The sequence below is a fragment of the Somniosus microcephalus genome, chromosome 19, assembly GCF_052327205.1.
Source record: "Somniosus microcephalus isolate GS21.2 chromosome 19, FLI_Smic_1.0, whole genome shotgun sequence".
Classification (NCBI taxonomy): domain Eukaryota; kingdom Metazoa; phylum Chordata; class Chondrichthyes; order Squaliformes; family Somniosidae; genus Somniosus; species Somniosus microcephalus.
Window position 1 is genome coordinate 23,742,378 of NC_141005.1, and position 21,233 is coordinate 23,763,610.

The 21,233-nt window shown below is 46.5% G+C and overlaps 6 non-coding genes and 2 pseudogenes across 6 annotated transcripts; all 8 read right to left on the minus strand.

The window, feature by feature from the left end:
* Positions 1 to 2,348: 2,348 nt before the first annotated feature.
* LOC147104069 (5S ribosomal RNA) lies at positions 2,349 to 2,468 on the minus strand (annotated as a pseudogene).
* A 2,427-nt stretch (positions 2,469 to 4,895) lies between these two features.
* LOC147104070 (5S ribosomal RNA) lies at positions 4,896 to 5,014 on the minus strand. Its single transcript, XR_015072615.1, has one exon. It is a non-coding gene; the product is annotated as a 5S ribosomal RNA (ribosomal RNA).
* Positions 5,015 to 7,441: 2,427 nt separating this feature from the next.
* LOC147104071 (5S ribosomal RNA) lies at positions 7,442 to 7,560 on the minus strand. Its single transcript, XR_015072616.1, has one exon. It is a non-coding gene; the product is annotated as a 5S ribosomal RNA (ribosomal RNA).
* A 2,421-nt stretch (positions 7,561 to 9,981) lies between these two features.
* On the minus strand, positions 9,982 to 10,100 carry LOC147104072 (5S ribosomal RNA; annotated as a pseudogene).
* A 2,427-nt stretch (positions 10,101 to 12,527) lies between these two features.
* Positions 12,528 to 12,646, minus strand: LOC147104073 (5S ribosomal RNA). The gene has a single exon (XR_015072617.1). It is a non-coding gene; the product is annotated as a 5S ribosomal RNA (ribosomal RNA).
* Positions 12,647 to 15,073: 2,427 nt separating this feature from the next.
* LOC147104074 (5S ribosomal RNA) lies at positions 15,074 to 15,192 on the minus strand. The gene has a single exon (XR_015072618.1). It is a non-coding gene; the product is annotated as a 5S ribosomal RNA (ribosomal RNA).
* Positions 15,193 to 17,613: 2,421 nt separating this feature from the next.
* LOC147104075 (5S ribosomal RNA) lies at positions 17,614 to 17,732 on the minus strand. The gene has a single exon (XR_015072827.1). It is a non-coding gene; the product is annotated as a 5S ribosomal RNA (ribosomal RNA).
* A 2,417-nt stretch (positions 17,733 to 20,149) lies between these two features.
* On the minus strand, positions 20,150 to 20,268 carry LOC147104076 (5S ribosomal RNA). The gene has a single exon (XR_015072712.1). It is a non-coding gene; the product is annotated as a 5S ribosomal RNA (ribosomal RNA).
* Between the last annotated feature and the right edge of the window lie 965 nt (positions 20,269 to 21,233).

Below are 21,233 nucleotides of genomic sequence, written 5' to 3' on the forward strand. Positions count from 1 at the left end.
GTATTCAACACTCAATTTACATTTACAAATTTTACTCCTCCCGCAACCCCCCACCCCCCCTCCACCTCTTCTTGCTGCTCTGCCTCCCACACAAACAAACTACAAGCCCAACCCTTCATTGCCTTCTATTCAAATATTACATCAAATAAACATGCTCAAACACCAAGTCTTAAGGGCTGTAGCATCTTTCAAACTGGACAAATACCCAGGCCCGCATCAAATCTATCCCACACTCTTAAGAGAAGTAAGACACCAAATAGCACAGGCTCTCACCATCATTTTACAATCCTCTCTGGCTACAGGTGTGGTGCCCGACCACTGGAGGACTGCTAACGTGCTACCGTTCTTTCAAAAGGGAGAGAGGGATAGACCGCATAATTACAGGCCAGTCAGCCTAACCTCGGTGGTGGGAAAATTATTGGAAAAAGTTCTGAGGGACAGGAGAAATCTTCATTTAGAAAGACACGGATTAATCAGGGACAGTCAGCATGGATTTCTTAACGGAAGGTCGTGTCTGACTAACGCAATTCAATTTTTCGAGGAGGTAACAAGGAGGGTCGATGAGGGTAGTGCCTTTGATGTAGTCTATATGGATTTTAGCAAGGCTTTTGATAAGGTCCCGCATGCCAGATTGGTCACGAAAGTAAAAGCCCATGGGATCCAAGGCAAAGTGGCAAGTTGGATCCAAAATTGGCTCAGAGGCAGGAAACAAAGGGTAATGGTCGAAGGGTGTTTTTGTGACCGGAAGGCTGTTTCCAGTGGGGTTCCGCAGGGCTCACAGAATCACAGAAACCCCACAGTGCAGATAGAGGCCATTTCGGCCCATCGAGCCTGCACCGACTCAGTACTGGGCCCTTTGCTTTTTCTGGTATATATCAATGATTTGGATTTGAATGTAGGAAGTATGATTAAGAAGTTTGCAGATGATACAAAAATTGGCCGTGTGGTTAATAATGAAACAGAATGCTGTAGACTGCAGGAAGATATCAATGGACTCGTCTAGTGGGCAGAACAGTGGCAAATGGAATTCAGTTGGAATACACAATAAATGGTAGGACACTGAGAAATGCAGAGGATCAGCGGGACCTTGGAGTGCATGTCCACAGATCCCTGAAGGTAGCAGGACAGGTAGATAAAGTGGTTAAGCAGGCATACGGGATACTTGCCTTTATTAGCCGAGGCGTAGAATATAAGAGCGGGGAGGTTATGCTTCAACTGTATAAAACACTAGTTAGGCCGCAGCTAGAGTGCCGCGTGCAGTTCTGGTCACCACATTACAAGAAGGATGCGATTGCACTAGAGAAGGTGCAGAGGAGATTTCCGAGGATGTTGCCTGGGCTGGGGAATTTTAGTTATGAGGAAAGATTGGATAGGCTGGGGTTGTTTTCTTTGGAACACAGGAGGCTGAGGCGAGACCTAATTGAGGTGTGTAAAATTATGAGGGGCCGAGATAGAGTGGATAGGAAGGACCTATTTCCCTTAGCAGAAGGGTCAATAATAGATTTCAAGTAATTGGTAGGAGGTTTACAGGGAATTTGAGGAGACATTTTTTCACCCAGTGAATGGTGGGGGTCTGGAATGCACTGCCTGAAAGGGTGGTAGAGGCAGAAACCCTCATCACGTTTAAAAAGTACTTGGATATGCACTTGAACTGCCGTAACCTACAAGGCTACGGACCAAGTGCTGTAAAGTGGGATTTGGGTGGATTGCTCTTTGTCGGCTGGCACGGACAAGATGGGCCGAATGGCCTCCTTCTGTGCTGTAAATTTCTATGATTCTGCCTGATCATGTGACATCTGCCCACACGACTTCTACAAATGTTATTACATTGTAGCCAGGATTGTTTAGTTTCCAATTCCGCCCATTTTGAAGCCAGGTCTCCGTTATGGCTACTATTGCATAACCCCATGTGGCAACTTGCGCCTGCAACTCGTCAATCTTATTTGTAACACTCCTCGCATTAACACACATGCATTTCAACAGCATGCTAGTTGGCTTTGCTTTTTTCCTGAATTTAACTGCTGCTCTTTCTACATTCTTCTTTGTTCTGTTGCTGTTTGTCCCTCCGAGTTTTCTATGCACCTTGTCTCTCCTCTCTGCTGCTGTGTCCTGGTGGCCCTCCGCCAGTGTGTGTATTTTGGCTATCTTATTTTCTTCTTCTGCTTATTTCGGCCCTGTGTCTGGAGCCCCTTGCATTTGTGTAGCAGCAGGAGAATGTGCAGCGAAGAAATGGTCAAAGGAAAGCGAGAGAGAGAGAGAGAGAGAGCAGCAAAAAGGATGTTGATTGATTAAGAGCAGTGTGTGCGCGTGTGTGTGCAAAACGTTGAGCAGCCTGTGGCGGCAGCAAAAGCCTACTGCACCTGGTATTCCCAGGCAGTCTCCCATCCAAGTACTAACCAGGCCTGACTCTGCTTAGACTTCCGAGATCAGACGAGATCGGGCGCATTCAGACTAGTATGGCCGTAGGCATATGCTGGCTGGCTTTCTCTTTACTTAAAGCTGTCGCCCATTTTTTTCTCTTCTACGCATTCATACAAGTATTCAACACTCAATTTACATTTACAAATTTTACTCCTCCCGCAACCCCCCACCCCCCCTCCACCTCTTCTTGCTGCTCTGCCTCCCACACAAACAAACTACAAGCCCAACCCTTCATTGCCTTCTATTCAAATATTACATCAAATAAACATGCTCAAACACCAAGTCTTAAGGGCTGTAGCATCTTTCAAACTGGACAAATACCCAGGCCCGCATCAAATCTATCCCACACTCTTAAGAGAAGTAAGACACCAAATAGCACAGGCTCTCACCATCATTTTACAATCCTCTCTGGCTACAGGTGTGGTGCCCGACCACTGGAGGACTGCTAACGTGCTACCGTTCTTTCAAAAGGGAGAGAGGGATAGACCGCATAATTACAGGCCAGTCAGCCTAACCTCGGTGGTGGGAAAATTATTGGAAAAAGTTCTGAGGGACAGGAGAAATCTTCATTTAGAAAGACACGGATTAATCAGGGACAGTCAGCATGGATTTCTTAACGGAAGGTCGTGTCTGACTAACGCAATTCAATTTTTCGAGGAGGTAACAAGGAGGGTCGATGAGGGTAGTGCCTTTGATGTAGTCTATATGGATTTTAGCAAGGCTTTTGATAAGGTCCCGCATGCCAGATTGGTCACGAAAGTAAAAGCCCATGGGATCCAAGGCAAAGTGGCAAGTTGGATCCAAAATTGGCTCAGAGGCAGGAAACAAAGGGTAATGGTCGAAGGGTGTTTTTGTGACCGGAAGGCTGTTTCCAGTGGGGTTCCGCAGGGCTCACAGAATCACAGAAACCCCACAGTGCAGATAGAGGCCATTTCGGCCCATCGAGCCTGCACTGACTCAGTACTGGGCCCTTTGCTTTTTCTGGTATATATCAATGATTTGGATTTGAATGTAGGAAGTATGATTAAGAAGTTTGCAGATGATACAAAAATTGGCCGTGTGGTTAATAATGAAACAGAATGCTGTAGACTGCAGGAAGATATCAATGGACTCGTCTAGTGGGCAGAACAGTGGCAAATGGAATTCAGTTGGAATACACAATAAATGGTAGGACACTGAGAAATGCAGAGGATCAGCGGGACCTTGGAGTGCATGTCCACAGATCCCTGAAGGTAGCAGGACAGGTAGATAAAGTGGTTAAGCAGGCATACGGGATACTTGCCTTTATTAGCCGAGGCGTAGAATATAAGAGCGGGGTGGTTATGCTTCAACTGTATAAAACACTAGTTAGGCCGCAGCTAGAGTGCCGCGTGCAGTTCTGGTCACCACATTACAAGAAGGATGCGATTGCACGAGAGAAGGTGCAGAGGAGATTTCCGAGGATGTTGCCTGGGCTGGGGAATTTTAGTTATGAGGAAAGATTGGATAGGCTGGGGTTGTTTTCTTTGGAACACAGGAGGCTGAGGCGAGACCTAATTGAGGTGTGTAAAATTATGAGGGGCCGAGATAGAGTGGATAGGAAGGACCTATTTCCCTTAGCAGAAGGGTCAATAATAGATTTCAAGTAATTGGTAGGAGGTTTACAGGGAATTTGAGGAGACATTTTTTCACCCAGTGAATGGTGGGGGTCTGGAATGCACTGCCTGAAAGGGTGGTAGAGGCAGAAACCCTCATCACGTTTAAAAAGTACTTGGATATGCACTTGAACTGCCGTAACCTACAAGGCTACGGACCAAGTGCTGTAAAGTGGGATTTGGGTGGATTGCTCTTTGTCGGCTGGCACGGACAAGATGGGCCGAATGGCCTCCTTCTGTGCTGTAAATTTCTATGATTCTGCCTGATCATGTGACATCTGCCCACACGACTTCTACAAATGTTATTACATTGTAGCCAGGATTGTTTAGTTTCCAATTCCGCCCATTTTGAAGCCAGGTCTCCGTTATAGCTACTATTGCATAACCCCATGTGGCAACTTGCGCCTGCAACTCGTCAATCTTATTTGTAACGCTCCTCGCATTAACACACATGCATTTCAACAGCATGCTAGTTGGCTTTGCTTTTTTCCTGAATTTAACTGCTGCTCTTTCTACATTCTTCTTTGTTCTGTTGCTGTTTGTCCCTCCGAGTTTTCTATGCACCTTGTCTCTCCTCTCTGCTGCTGTGTCCTGGTGGCCCTCCGCCAGTGTGTGTATTTTGGCTATCTTATTTTCTTCTTCTGCTTATTTCGGCCCTGTGTCTGGAGCCCCTTGCATTTGTGTAGCAGCAGGAGAATGTGCAGCGAAGAAATGGTCAAAGGAAAGCGAGAGAGAGAGACAGAGAGAGAGAGAGAGAGCAGCAAAAAGGATGTTGATTGATTAAGAGCAGTGTGTGCGCGTGTGTGTGCAAAACGTTGAGCAGCCTGTGGCGGCAGCAAAAGCCTACTGCACCCGGTATTCCCAGGCGGTCTCCCATCCAAGTACTAACCAGGCCTGACTCTGCTTAGCTTCCGAGATCAGACGAGATCGGGCGTATTCAGACTAGTATGGCCGTAGGCATATGCTAGCTGGCTTTCTCTTTACTTAAAGCTGTCGCCCATTTTTTTCTCTTCTACGCATTCATACAAGTATTCAACACTCAATTTACATTTACAAATTTTACTCCTCCCGCAACCCCCCACCCCCCCTCCACCTCTTCTTGCTGCTCTGCCTCCCACACAAACAAACTACAAGCCCAACCCTTCATTGCCTTCTATTCAAATATTACATCAAATAAACATGCTCAAACACCAAGTCTTAAGGGCTGTAGCATCTTTCAAACTGGACAAATACCCAGGCCCGCATCAAATCTATCCCACACTCTTAAGAGAAGTAAGACACCAAATAGCACAGGCTCTCACCATCATTTTACAATCCTCTCTGGCTACAGGTGTGGTGCCCGACCACTGGAGGACTGCTAATGTGCTACCGTTCTTTCAAAAGGGAGAGAGGGATAGACCGCATAATTACAGGACAGTCAGCCTAACCTCGGTGGTGGGAAAATTATTGGAAAAAGTTCTGAGGGACAGGAGAAATCTTCATTTAGAAAGACACGGATTAATCAGGGACAGTCAGCATGGATTTCTTAACGGAAGGTCGTGTCTGACTAACGCAATTCAATTTTTCGAGGAGGTAACAAGGAGGGTCGATGAGGGTAGTGCCTTTGATGTAGTCTATATGGATTTTAGCAAGGCTTTTGATAAGGTCCCGCATGCCAGATTGGTCACGAAAGTAAAAGCCCATGGGATCCAAGGCAAAGTGGCAAGTTGGATCCAAAATTGGCTCAGAGGCAGGAAACAAAGGGTAATGGTCGAAGGGTGTTTTTGTGACCGGAAGGCTGTTTCCAGTGGGGTTCCGCAGGGCTCACAGAATCACAGAAACCCCACAGTGCAGATAGAGGCCATTTCGGCCCATCGAGCCTGCACCGACTCAGTACTGGGCCCTTTGCTTTTTCTGGTATATATCAATGATTTGGATTTGAATGTAGGAAGTATGATTAAGAAGTTTGCAGATGATACAAAAATTGGCCGTGTGGTTAATAATGAAACAGAATGCTGTAGACTGCAGGAAGATATCAATGGACTCGTCTAGTGGGCAGAACAGTGGCAAATGGAATTCAGTTGGAATACACAATAAATGGTAGGACACTGAGAAATGCAGAGGATCAGCGGGACCTTGGAGTGCATGTCCACAGATCCCTGAAGGTAGCAGGACAGGTAGATAAAGTGGTTAAGCAGGCATACGGGATACTTGCCTTTATTAGCCGAGGCGTAGAATATAAGAGCGGGGAGGTTATGCTTCAACTGTATAAAACACTAGTTAGGCCGCAGCTAGAGTGCCGCGTGCAGTTCTGGTCACCACATTACAAGAAGGATGCGATTGCACTAGAGAAGGTGCAGAGGAGATTTCCGAGGATGTTGCCTGGGCTGGGGAATTTTAGTTATGAGGAAAGATTGGATAGGCTGGGGTTGTTTTCTTTGGAACACAGGAGGCTGAGGCGAGACCTAATTGAGGTGTGTAAAATTATGAGGGGCCGAGATAGAGTGGATAGGAAGGACCTATTTCCCTTAGCAGAAGGGTCAATAATAGATTTCAAGTAATTGGTAGGAGGTTTACAGGGAATTTGAGGAGACATTTTTTCACCCAGTGAATGGTGGGGGTCTGGAATGCACTGCCTGAAAGGGTGGTAGAGGCAGAAACCCTCATCACGTTTAAAAAGTACTTGGATATGCACTTGAACTGCCGTAACCTACAAGGCTACGGACCAAGTGCTGTAAAGTGGGATTTGGGTGGATTGCTCTTTGTCGGCTGGCACGGACAAGATGAGCCGAATGGCCTCCTTCTGTGCTGTAAATTTCTATGATTCTGCCTGATCATGTGACATCTGCCCACACGACTTCTACAAATGTTATTACATTGTAGCCAGGATTGTTTAGTTTCCAATTCCGCCCATTTTGAAGCCAGGTCTCCGTTATAGCTACTATTGCATAACCCCATGTGGCAACTTGCGCCTGCAACTCGTCAATCTTATTTGTAACACTCCTCGCATTAACACACATGCATTTCAACAGCATGCTAGTTGGCTTTGCTTTTTTCCTGAATTTAACTGCTGCTCTTTCTACATTCTTCTTTGTTCTGTTGCTGTTTGTCCCTCCGAGTTTTCTATGCACCTTGTCTCTCCTCTCTGCTGCTGTGTCCTGGTGGCCCTCCGCCAGTGTGTGTATTTTGGCTATCTTATTTTCTTCTTCTGCTTATTTCGGCCCTGTGTCTGGAGCCCCTTGCATTTGTGTAGCAGCAGGAGAATGTGCAGCGAAGAAATGGTCAAAGGAAAGCGAGAGAGAGAGACAGAGAGAGAGAGAGAGAGCAGCAAAAAGGATGTTGATTGATTAAGAGCAGTGTGTGCGCGTGTGTGTGCAAAACGTTGAGCAGCCTGTGGCGGCAGCAAAAGCCTACTGCACCCGGTATTCCCAGGCGGTCTCCCATCCAAGTACTAACCAGGCCTGACTCTGCTTAGCTTCCGAGATCAGACGAGATCGGGCGTATTCAGACTAGTATGGCCGTAGGCATATGCTAGCTGGCTTTCTCTTTACTTAAAGCTGTCGCCCATTTTTTTCTCTTCTACGCATTCATACAAGTATTCAACACTCAATTTACATTTACAAATTTTACTCCTCCCGCAACCCCCCACCCCCCCTCCACCTCTTCTTGCTGCTCTGCCTCCCACACAAACAAACTACAAGCCCAACCCTTCATTGCCTTCTATTCAAATATTACATCAAATAAACATGCTCAAACACCAAGTCTTAAGGGCTGTAGCATCTTTCAAACTGGACAAATACCCAGGCCCGCATCAAATCTATCCCACACTCTTAAGAGAAGTAAGACACCAAATAGCACAGGCTCTCACCATCATTTTACAATCCTCTCTGGCTACAGGTGTGGTGCCCGACCACTGGAGGACTGCTAACGTGCTACCGTTCTTTCAAAAGGGAGAGAGGGATAGACCGCATAATTACAGGCCAGTCAGCCTAACCTCGGTGGTGGGAAAATTATTGGAAAAAGTTCTGAGGGACAGGAGAAATCTTCATTTAGAAAGACACGGATTAATCAGGGACAGTCAGCATGGATTTCTTAACGGAAGGTCGTGTCTGACTAACGCAATTCAATTTTTCGAGGAGGTAACAAGGAGGGTCGATGAGGGTAGTGCCTTTGATGTAGTCTATATGGATTTTAGCAAGGCTTTTGATAAGGTCCCGCATGCCAGATTGGTCACGAAAGTAAAAGCCCATGGGATCCAAGGCAAAGTGGCAAGTTGGATCCAAAATTGGCTCAGAGGCAGGAAACAAAGGGTAATGGTCGAAGGGTGTTTTTGTGACCGGAAGGCTGTTTCCAGTGGGGTTCCGCAGGGCTCACAGAATCACAGAAACCCCACAGTGCAGATAGAGGCCATTTCGGCCCATCGAGCCTGCACCGACTCAGTACTGGGCCCTTTGCTTTTTCTGGTATATATCAATGATTTGGATTTGAATGTAGGAAGTATGATTAAGAAGTTTGCAGATGATACAAAAATTGGCCGTGTGGTTAATAATGAAACAGAATGCTGTAGACTGCAGGAAGATATCAATGGACTCGTCTAGTGGGCAGAACAGTGGCAAATGGAATTCAGTTGGAATACACAATAAATGGTAGGACACTGAGAAATGCAGAGGATCAGCGGGACCTTGGAGTGCATGTCCACAGATCCCTGAAGGTAGCAGGACAGGTAGATAAAGTGGTTAAGCAGGCATACGGGATACTTGCCTTTATTAGCCGAGGCGTAGAATATAAGAGCGGGGAGGTTATGCTTCAACTGTATAAAACACTAGTTAGGCCGCAGCTAGAGTGCCGCGTGCAGTTCTGGTCACCACATTACAAGAAGGATGCGATTGCACTAGAGAAGGTGCAGAGGAGATTTCCGAGGATGTTGCCTGGGCTGGGGAATTTTAGTTATGAGGAAAGATTGGATAGGCTGGGGTTGTTTTCTTTGGAACACAGGAGGCTGAGGCGAGACCTAATTGAGGTGTGTAAAATTATGAGGGGCCGAGATAGAGTGGATAGGAAGGACCTATTTCCCTTAGCAGAAGGGTCAATAATAGATTTCAAGTAATTGGTAGGAGGTTTACAGGGAATTTGAGGAGACATTTTTTCACCCAGTGAATGGTGGGGGTCTGGAATGCACTGCCTGAAAGGGTGGTAGAGGCAGAAACCCTCATCACGTTTAAAAAGTACTTGGATATGCACTTGAACTGCCGTAACCTACAAGGCTACGGACCAAGTGCTGTAAAGTGGGATTTGGGTGGATTGCTCTTTGTCGGCTGGCACGGACAAGATGGGCCGAATGGCCTCCTTCTGTGCTGTAAATTTCTATGATTCTGCCTGATCATGTGACATCTGCCCACACGACTTCTACAAATGTTATTACATTGTAGCCAGGATTGTTTAGTTTCCAATTCCGCCCATTTTGAAGCCAGGTCTCCGTTATGGCTACTATTGCATAACCCCATGTGGCAACTTGCGCCTGCAACTCGTCAATCTTATTTGTAACACTCCTCGCATTAACACACATGCATTTCAACAGCATGCTAGTTGGCTTTGCTTTTTTCCTGAATTTAACTGCTGCTCTTTCTACATTCTTCTTTGTTCTGTTGCTGTTTGTCCCTCCGAGTTTTCTATGCACCTTGTCTCTCCTCTCTGCTGCTGTGTCCTGGTGGCCCTCCGCCAGTGTGTGTATTTTGGCTATCTTATTTTCTTCTTCTGCTTATTTCGGCCCTGTGTCTGGAGCCCCTTGCATTTGTGTAGCAGCAGGAGAATGTGCAGCGAAGAAATGGTCAAAGGAAAGCGAGAGAGAGAGAGAGAGAGAGAGAGCAGCAAAAAGGATGTTGATTGATTAAGAGCAGTGTGTGCGCGTGTGTGTGCAAAACGTTGAGCAGCCTGTGGCGGCAGCAAAAGCCTACTGCACCCGGTATTCCCAGGCAGTCTCCCATCCAAGTACTAACCAGGCCTGACTCTGCTTAGCTTCCGAGATCAGACGAGATCAGGCGCATTCAGACTAGTATGGCCGTAGGCATATGCTAGCTGGCTTTCTCTTTACTTAAAGCTGTCGCCCATTTTTTTCTCTTCTACGCATTCATACAAGTATTCAACACTCAATTTACATTTACAAATTTTACTCCTCCCGCAACCCCTCACCCCCCCTCCACCTCTTCTTGCTGCTCTGCCTCCCACACAAACAAACTACAAGCCCAACCCTTCATTGCCTTCTATTCAAATATTACATCAAATAAACATGCTCAAACACCAAGTCTTAAGGGCTGTAGCATCTTTCAAACTGGACAAATACCCAGGCCCGCATCAAATCTATCCCACACTCTTAAGAGAAGTAAGACACCAAATAGCACAGGCTCTCACCATCATTTTACAATCCTCTCTGGCTACAGGTGTGGTGCCCGACCACTGGAGGACTGCTAACGTGCTACCGTTCTTTCAAAAGGGAGAGAGGGATAGACCGCATAATTACAGGCCAGTCAGCCTAACCTCGGTGGTGGGAAAATTATTGGAAAAAGTTCTGAGGGACAGGAGAAATCTTCATTTAGAAAGACACGGATTAATCAGGGACAGTCAGCATGGATTTCTTAACGGAAGGTCGTGTCTGACTAACGCAATTCAATTTTTCGAGGAGGTAACAAGGAGGGTCGATGAGGGTAGTGCCTTTGATGTAGTCTATATGGATTTTAGCAAGGCTTTTGATAAGGTCCCGCATGCCAGATTGGTCACGAAAGTAAAAGCCCATGGGATCCAAGGCAAAGTGGCAAGTTGGATCCAAAATTGGCTCAGAGGCAGGAAACAAAGGGTAATGGTCGAAGGGTGTTTTTGTGACCGGAAGGCTGTTTCCAGTGGGGTTCCGCAGGGCTCACAGAATCACAGAAACCCCACAGTGCAGATAGAGGCCATTTCGGCCCATCGAGCCTGCACCGACTCAGTACTGGGCCCTTTGCTTTTTCTGGTATATATCAATGATTTGGATTTGAATGTAGGAAGTATGATTAAGAAGTTTGCAGATGATACAAAAATTGGCCGTGTGGTTAATAATGAAACAGAATGCTGTAGACTGCAGGAAGATATCAATGGACTCGTCTAGTGGGCAGAACAGTGGCAAATGGAATTCAGTTGGAATACACAATAAATGGTAGGACACTGAGAAATGAAGAGGATCAGCGGGACCTTGGCGTGCATGTCCACAGATCCCTGAAGGTAGCAGGACAGGTAGATAAAGTGGTTAAGCAGGCATACGGGATACTTGCCTTTATTAGCCGAGGCGTAGAATATAAGAGCAGGGAGGTTATGCTTCAACTGTATAAAACACTAGTTAGGCCGCAGCTAGAGTGCCGCGTGCAGTTCTGGTCACCACATTACAAGAAGGATGCGATTGCACTAGAGAAGGTGCAGAGGAGATTTCCGAGGATGTTGCCTGGGCTGGGGAATTTTAGTTATGAGGAAAGATTGGATAGGCTGGGGTTGTTTTCTTTGGAACACAGGAGGCTGAGGCGAGACCTAATTGAGGTGTGTAAAATTATGAGGGGCCGAGATAGAGTGGATAGGAAGGACCTACTTCCCTTAGCAGAAGGGTCAATAATAGATTTCAAGTAATTGGTAGGAGGTTTACAGGGAATTTGAGGAGACATTTTTTCACCCAGTGAATGGTGGGGGTCTGGAATGCACTGCCTGAAAGGGTGGTAGAGGCAGAAACCCTCATCACGTTTAAAAAGTACTTGGATATGCACTTGAACTGCCGTAACCTACAAGGCTACGGACCAAGTGCTGTAAAGTGGGATTTGGGTGGATTGCTCTTTGTCGGCTGGCACGGACAAGATGGGCCGAATGGCCTCCTTCTGTGCTGTAAATTTCTATGATTCTGCCTGATCATGTGACATCTGCCCACACGACTTCTACAAATGTTATTACATTGTAGCCAGGATTGTTTAGTTTCCAATTCCGCCCATTTTGAAGCCAGGTCTCCGTTATGGCTACTATTGCATAACCCCATGTGGCAACTTGCGCCTGCAACTCGTCAATCTTATTTGTAACGCTCCTCGCATTAACACACATGCATTTCAACAGCATGCTAGTTGGCTTTGCTTTTTTCCTGAATTTAACTGCTGCTCTTTCTACATTCTTCTTTGTTCTGTTGCTGTTTGTCCCTCCGAGTTTTCTATGCACCTTGTCTCTCCTCTCTGCTGCTGTGTCCTGGTGGCCCTCCGCCAGTGTGTGTATTTTGGCTATCTTATTTTCTTCTTCTGCTTATTTCGGCCCTGTGTCTGGAGCCCCTTGCATTTGTGTAGCAGCAGGAGAATGTGCAGCGAAGAAATGGTCAAAGGAAAGCGAGAGAGAGAGACAGAGAGAGAGAGAGAGAGCAGCAAAAAGGATGTTGATTGATTAAGAGCAGTGTGTGCGCGTGTGTGTGCAAAACGTTGAGCAGCCTGTGGCGGCAGCAAAAGCCTACTGCACCCGGTATTCCCAGGCGGTCTCCCATCCAAGTACTAACCAGGCCTGACTCTGCTTAGCTTCCGAGATCAGACGAGATCGGGCGTATTCAGACTAGTATGGCCGTAGGCATATGCTAGCTGGCTTTCTCTTTACTTAAAGCTGTCGCCCATTTTTTTCTCTTCTACGCATTCATACAAGTATTCAACACTCAATTTACATTTACAAATTTTACTCCTCCCGCAACCCCCCACCCCCCCTCCACCTCTTCTTGCTGCTCTGCCTCCCACACAAACAAACTACAAGCCCAACCCTTCATTGCCTTCTATTCAAATATTACATCAAATAAACATGCTCAAACACCAAGTCTTAAGGGCTGTAGCATCTTTCAAACTGGACAAATACCCAGGCCCGCATCAAATCTATCCCACACTCTTAAGAGAAGTAAGACACCAAATAGCACAGGCTCTCACCATCATTTTACAATCCTCTCTGGCTACAGGTGTGGTGCCCGACCACTGGAGGACTGCTAACGTGCTACCGTTCTTTCAAAAGGGAGAGAGGGATAGACCGCATAATTACAGGCCAGTCAGCCTAACCTCGGTGGTGGGAAAATTATTGGAAAAAGTTCTGAGGGACAGGAGAAATCTTCATTTAGAAAGACACGGATTAATCAGGGACAGTCAGCATGGATTTCTTAACGGAAGGTCGTGTCTGACTAACGCAATTCAATTTTTCGAGGAGGTAACAAGGAGGGTCGATGAGGGTAGTGCCTTTGATGTAGTCTATATGGATTTTAGCAAGGCTTTTGATAAGGTCCCGCATGCCAGATTGGTCACGAAAGTAAAAGCCCATGGGATCCAAGGCAAAGTGGCAAGTTGGATCCAAAATTGGCTCAGAGGCAGGAAACAAAGGGTAATGGTCGAAGGGTGTTTTTGTGACCGGAAGGCTGTTTCCAGTGGGGTTCCGCAGGGCTCACAGAATCACAGAAACCCCACAGTGCAGATAGAGGCCATTTCGGCCCATCGAGCCTGCACCGACTCAGTACTGGGCCCTTTGCTTTTTCTGGTATATATCAATGATTTGGATTTGAATGTAGGAAGTATGATTAAGAAGTTTGCAGATGATACAAAAATTGGCCGTGTGGTTAATAATGAAACAGAATGCTGTAGACTGCAGGAAGATATCAATGGACTCGTCTAGTGGGCAGAACAGTGGCAAATGGAATTCAGTTGGAATACACAATAAATGGTAGGACACTGAGAAATGCAGAGGATCAGCGGGACCTTGGAGTGCATGTCCACAGATCCCTGAAGGTAGCAGGACAGGTAGATAAAGTGGTTAAGCAGGCATACGGGATACTTGCCTTTATTAGCCGAGGCGTAGAATATAAGAGCGGGGAGGTTATGCTTCAACTGTATAAAACACTAGTTAGGCCGCAGCTAGAGTGCCGCGTGCAGTTCTGGTCACCACATTACAAGAAGGATGTGATTGCACTAGAGAAGGTGCAGAGGAGATTTCCGAGGATGTTGCCTGGGCTGGGGAATTTTAGTTATGAGGAAAGATTGGATAGGCTGGGGTTGTTTTCTTTGGAACACAGGAGGCTGAGGCGAGACCTAATTGAGGTGTGTAAAATTATGAGGGGCCGAGATAGAGTGGATAGGAAGGACCTACTTCCCTTAGCAGAAGGGTCAATAATAGATTTCAAGTAATTGGTAGGAGGTTTACAGGGAATTTGAGGAGACATTTTTTCACCCAGTGAATGGTGGGGGTCTGGAATGCACTGCCTGAAAGGGTGGTAGAGGCAGAAACCCTCATCACGTTTAAAAAGTACTTGGATATGCACTTGAACTGCCGTAACCTACAAGGCTACGGACCAAGTGCTGTAAAGTGGGATTTGGGTGGATTGCTCTTTGTCGGCTGGCACGGACAAGATGGGCCGAATGGCCTCCTTCTGTGCTGTAAATTTCTATGATTCTGCCTGATCATGTGACATCTGCCCACACGACTTCTACAAATGTTATTACATTGTAGCCAGGATTGTTTAGTTTCCAATTCCGCCCATTTTGAAGCCAGGTCTCCGTTATGGCTACTATTGCATAACCCCATGTGGCAACTTGCGCCTGCAACTCGTCAATCTTATTTGTAACGCTCCTCGCATTAACACACATGCATTTCAACAGCATGCTAGTTGGCTTTGCTTTTTTCCTGAATTTAACTGCTGCTCTTTCTACATTCTTCTTTGTTCTGTTGCTGTTTGTCCCTCCGAGTTTTCTATGCACCTTGTCTCTCCTCTCTGCTGCTGTGTCCTGGTGGCCCTCCGCCAGTGTGTGTATTTTGGCTATCTTATTTTCTTCTTCTGCTTATTTCGGCCCTGTGTCTGGAGCCCCTTGCATTTGTGTAGCAGCAGGAGAATGTGCAGCGAAGAAATGGTCAAAGGAAAGCGAGAGAGAGAGACAGAGAGAGAGAGAGAGAGCAGCAAAAAGGATGTTGATTGATTAAGAGCAGTGTGTGCGCGTGTGTGTGCAAAACGTTGAGCAGCCTGTGGCGGCAGCAAAAGCCTACTGCACCCGGTATTCCCAGGCGGTCTCCCATCCAAGTACTAACCAGGCCTGACTCTGCTTAGCTTCCGAGATCAGACGAGATCGGGCGTATTCAGACTAGTATGGCCGTAGGCATATGCTAGCTGGCTTTCTCTTTACTTAAAGCTGTCGCCCATTTTTTTCTCTTCTACGCATTCATACAAGTATTCAACACTCAATTTACATTTACAAATTTTACTCCTCCCGCAACCCCCCACCCCCCCTCCACCTCTTCTTGCTGCTCTGCCTCCCACACAAACAAACTACAAGCCCAACCCTTCATTGCCTTCTATTCAAATATTACATCAAATAAACATGCTCAAACACCAAGTCTTAAGGGCTGTAGCATCTTTCAAACTGGACAAATACCCAGGCCCGCATCAAATCTATCCCACACTCTTAAGAGAAGTAAGACACCAAATAGCACAGGCTCTCACCATCATTTTACAATCCTCTCTGGCTACAGGTGTGGTGCCCGACCACTGGAGGACTGCTAACGTGCTACCGTTCTTTCAAAAGGGAGAGAGGGATAGACCGCATAATTACAGGCCAGTCAGCCTAACCTCGGTGGTGGGAAAATTATTGGAAAAAGTTCTGAGGGACAGGAGAAATCTTCATTTAGAAAGACACGGATTAATCAGGGACAGTCAGCATGGATTTCTTAACGGAAGGTCGTGTCTGACTAACGCAATTCAATTTTTCGAGGAGGTAACAAGGAGGGTCGATGAGGGTAGTGCCTTTGATGTAGTCTATATGGATTTTAGCAAGGCTTTTGATAAGGTCCCGCATGCCAGATTGGTCACGAAAGTAAAAGCCCATGGGATCCAAGGCAAAGTGGCAAGTTGGATCCAAAATTGGCTCAGAGGCAGGAAACAAAGGGTAATGGTCGAAGGGTGTTTTTGTGACCGGAAGGCTGTTTCCAGTGGGGTTCCGCAGGGCTCACAGAATCACAGAAACCCCACAGTGCAGATAGAGGCCATTTCGGCCCATCGAGCCTGCACCGACTCAGTACTGGGCCCTTTGCTTTTTCTGGTATATATCAATGATTTGGATTTGAATGTAGGAAGTATGATTAAGAAGTTTGCAGATGATACAAAAATTGGCCGTGTGGTTAATAATGAAACAGAATGCTGTAGACTGCAGGAAGATATCAATGGACTCGTCTAGTGGGCAGAACAGTGGCAAATGGAATTCAGTTGGAATACACAATAAATGGTAGGACACTGAGAAATGCAGAGGATCAGCGGGACCTTGGAGTGCATGTCCACAGATCCCTGAAGGTAGCAGGACAGGTAGATAAAGTGGTTAAGCAGGCATACGGGATACTTGCCTTTATTAGCCGAGGCGTAGAATATAAGAGCGGGGAGGTTATGCTTCAACTGTATAAAACACTAGTTAGGCCGCAGCTAGAGTGCCGCGTGCAGTTCTGGTCACCACATTACAAGAAGGATGCGATTGCACTAGAGAAGGTGCAGAGGAGATTTCCGAGGATGTTGCCTGGGCTGGGGAATTTTAGTTATGAGGAAAGATTGGATAGGCTGGGGTTGTTTTCTTTGGAACACAGGAGGCTGAGGCGAGACCTAATTGAGGTGTGTAAAATTATGAGGGGCCGAGATAGAGTGGATAGGAAGGACCTATTTCCCTTAGCAGAAGGGTCAATAATAGATTTCAAGTAATTGGTAGGAGGTTTACAGGGAATTTGAGGAGACATTTTTTCACCCAGTGAATGGTGGGGGTCTGGAATGCACTGCCTGAAAGGGTGGTAGAGGCAGAAACCCTCATCACGTTTAAAAAGTACTTGGATATGCACTTGAACTGCCGTAACCTACAAGGCTACGGACCAAGTGCTGTAAAGTGGGATTTGGGTGGATTGCTCTTTGTCGGCTGGCACGGACAAGATGGGCCGAATGGCCTCCTTCTGTGCTGTAAATTTCTATGATTCTGCCTGATCATGTGACATCTGCCCACACGACTTCTACAAATGTTATTACATTGTAGCCAGGATTGTTTAGTTTCCAATTCCGCCCATTTTGAAGCCAGGTCTCCGTTATGGCTACTATTGCATAACCCCATGTGGCAACTTGCGCCTGCAACTCGTCAATCTTATTTGTAACACTCCTCGCATTAACACACATGCATTTCAACAGCATGCTAGTTGGCTTTGCTTTTTTCCTGAATTTAACTGCTGCTCTTTCTACATTCTTCTTTGTTCTGTTGCTGTTTGTCCCTCCGAGTTTTCTATGCACCTTGTCTCTCCTCTCTGCTGCTGTGTCCTGGTGGCCCTCCGCCAGTGTGTGTATTTTGGCTATCTTATTTTCTTCTTCTGCTTATTTCGGCCCTGTGTCTGGAGCCCCTTGCATTTGTGTAGCAGCAGGAGAATGTGCAGCGAAGAAATGGTCAAAGGAAAGCGAGAGAGAGAGAGAGAGAGAGAGAGCAGCAAAAAGGATGTTGATTGATTAAGAGCAGTGTGTGCGCGTGTGTGTGCAAAACGTTGAGCAGCCTGTGGCGGCAGCAAAAGCCTACTGCACCCGGTATTCCCAGGCAGTCTCCCATCCAAGTACTAACCAGGCCTGACTCTGCTTAGCTTCTGAGATCAGACGAGATCAGGCGCATTCAGACTAGTATGGCCGTAGGCATATGCTAGCTGGCTTTCTCTTTACTTAAAGCTGTCGCCCATTTTTTTCTCTTCTACGCATTCATACAAGTATTCAACACTCAATTTACATTTACAAATTTTACTCCTCCCGCAACCCCTCACCCCCCCTCCACCTCTTCTTGCTGCTCTGCCTCCCACACAAACAAACTACAAGCCCAACCCTTCATTGCCTTCTATTCAAATATTACATCAAATAAACATGCTCAAACACCAAGTCTTAAGGGCTGTAGCATCTTTCAAACTGGACAAATACCCAGGCCCGCATCAAATCTATCCCACACTCTTAAGAGAAGTAAGACACCAAATAGCACAGGCTCTCACCATCATTTTACAATCCTCTCTGGCTACAGGTGTGGTGCCCGACCACTGGAGGACTGCTAACGTGCTACCGTTCTTTCAAAAGGGAGAGAGGGATAGACCGCATAATTACAGGACAGTCAGCCTAACCTCGGTGGTGGGAAAATTATTGGAAAAAGTTCTGAGGGACAGGAGAAATCTTCATTTAGAAAGACACGGATTAATCAGGGACAGTCAGCATGGATTTCTTAACGGAAGGTCGTGTCTGACTAACGCAATTCAATTTTTCAAGGAGGTAACAAGGAGGGTCGATGAGGGTAGTGCCTTTGATGTAGTCTATATGGATTTTAGCAAGGCTTTTGATAAGGTCCCGCATGCCAGATTGGTCACGAAAGTAAAAGCCCATGGGATCCAAGGCAAAGTGGCAAGTTGGATCCAAAATTGGCTCAGAGGCAGGAAACAAAGGGTAATGGTCGAAGGGTGTTTTTGTGACCGGAAGGCTGTTTCCAGTGGGGTTCCGCAGGGCTCACAGAATCACAGAAACCCCACAGTGCAGATAGAGGCCATTTCGGCCCATCGAGCCTGCACCGACTCAGTACTGGGCCCTTTGCTTTTTCTGGTATATATCAATGATTTGGATTTGAATGTAGGAAGTATGATTAAGAAGTTTGCAGATGATACAAAAATTGGCCGTGTGGTTAATAATGAAACAGAATGCTGTAGACTGCAGGAAGATATCAATGGACTCGTCTAGTGGGCAGAACAGTGGCAAATGGAATTCAGTTGGAATACACAATAAATGGTAGGACACTGAGAAATGCAGAGGATCAGCGGGACCTTGGCGTGCATGTCCACAGATCCCTGAAGGTAGCAGGACAGGTAGATAAAGTGGTTAAGCAGGCATACGGGATACTTGCCTTTATTAGCCGAGGCGTAGAATATAAGAGCAGGGAGGTTATGCTTCAACTGTATAAAACACTAGTTAGGCCGCAGCTAGAGTGCCGCGTGCAGTTCTGGTCACCACATTACAAGAAGGATGCGATTGCACTAGAGAAGGTGCAGAGGAGATTTCCGAGGATGTTGCCTGGGCTGGGGAATTTTAGTTATGAGGAAAGATTGGATAGGCTGGGGTTGTTTTCTTTGGAACACAGGAGGCTGAGGCGAGACCTAATTGAGGTGTGTAAAATTATGAGGGGCCGAGATAGAGTGGATAGGAAGGACCTATTTCCCTTAGCAGAAGGGTCAATAATAGATTTCAAGTAATTGGTAGGAGGTTTACAGGGAATTTGAGGAGACATTTTTTCACCCAGTGAATGGTGGGGGTCTGGAATGCACTGCCTGAAAGGGTGGTAGAGGCAGAAACCCTCATCACGTTTAAAAAGTACTTGGATATGCACTTGAACTGCCGTAACCTACAAGGCTACGGACCAAGTGCTGTAAAGTGGGATTTGGGTGGATTGCTCTTTGTCGGCTGGCACGGACAAGATGGGCCGAATGGCCTCCTTCTGTGCTGTAAATTTCTATGATTCTGCCTGATCATGTGACATCTGCCCACACGACTTCTACAAATGTTATTACATTGTAGCCAGGATTGTTTAGTTTCCAATTCCGCCCATTTTGAAGCCAGGTCTCCGTTATGGCTACTATTGCATAACCCCATGTGGCAACTTGCGCCTGCAACTCGTCAATCTTATTTGTAACGCTCCTCGCATTAACACACATGCATTTCAACAGCATGCTAGTTGGCTTTGCTTTTTTCCTGAATTTAACTGCTGCTCTTTCTACATTCTTCTTTGTTCTGTTGCTGTTTGTCCCTCCGAGTTTTCTATGCACCTTGTCTCTCCTCTCTGCTGCTGTGTCCTGGTGGCCCTCCGCCAGTGTGTGTATTTTGGCTATCTTATTTTCTTCTTCTGCTTATTTCGGCCCTGTGTCTGGAGCCCCTTGCATTTGTGTAGCAGCAGGAGAATGTGCAGCGAAGAAATGGTCAAAGGAAAGCGAGAGAGAGAGAGAGAGAGAGCAGCAAAAAGGATGTTGATTGATTAAGAGCAGTGTGTGCGCGTGTGTGTGCAAAACGTTGAGCAGCCTGTGGCGGCAGCAAAAGCCTACTGCACCTGGTATTCCCAGGCAGTCTCCCATCCAAGTACTAACCAGGCCTGACTCTGCTTAGCTTCCGAGATCAGACGAGATCGGGCGCATTCAGACTAGTATGGCCGTAGGCATATGCTGGCTGGCTTTCTCTTTACTTAAAGCTGTCGCCCATTTTTTTCTCTTCTACGCATTCATACAAGTATTCAACACTCAATTTACATTTACAAATTTTACTCCTCCCGCAACCCCCCACCCCCCCTCCACCTCTTCTTGCTGCTCTGCCTCCCACACAAACAAACTACAAGCCCAACCCTTCATTGCCTTCTATTCAAATATTACATCAAATAAACATGCTCAAACACCAAGTCTTAAGGGCTGTAGCATCTTTCAAACTGGACAAATACCCAGGCCCGCATCAAATCTATCCCACACTCTTAAGAGAAGTAAGACACCAAATAGCACAGGCTCTCACCATCATTTTACAATCCTCTCTGGCTACAGGTGTGGTGCCCGACCACTGGAGGACTGCTAACGTGCTACCGTTCTTTCAAAAGGGAGAGAGGGATAGACCGCATAATTACAGGACAGTCAGCCTAACCTCGGTGGTGGGAAAATTATTGGAAAAAGTTCTGAGGGACAGGAGAAATCTTCATTTAGAAAGACACGGATTAATCAGGGACAGTCAGCATGGATTTCTTAACGGAAGGTCGTGTCTGACTAACGCAATTCAATTTTTCGAGGAGGTAACAAGGAGGGTCGATGAGGGTAGTGCCTTTGATGTAGTCTATATGGATTTTAGCAAGGCTTTTGATAAGGTCCCGCATGCCAGATTGGTCACGAAAGTAAAAGCCCATGGGATCCAAGGCAAAGTGGCAAGTTGGATCCAAAATTGGCTCAGAGGCAGGAAACAAAGGGTAATGGTCGAAGGGTGTTTTTGTGACCGGAAGGCTGTTTCCAGTGGGGTTCCGCAGGGCTCACAGAATCACAGAAACCCCACAGTGCAGATAGAGGCCATTTCGGCCCATCGAGCCTGCACTGACTCAGTACTGGGCCCTTTGCTTTTTCTGGTATATATCAATGATTTGGATTTGAATG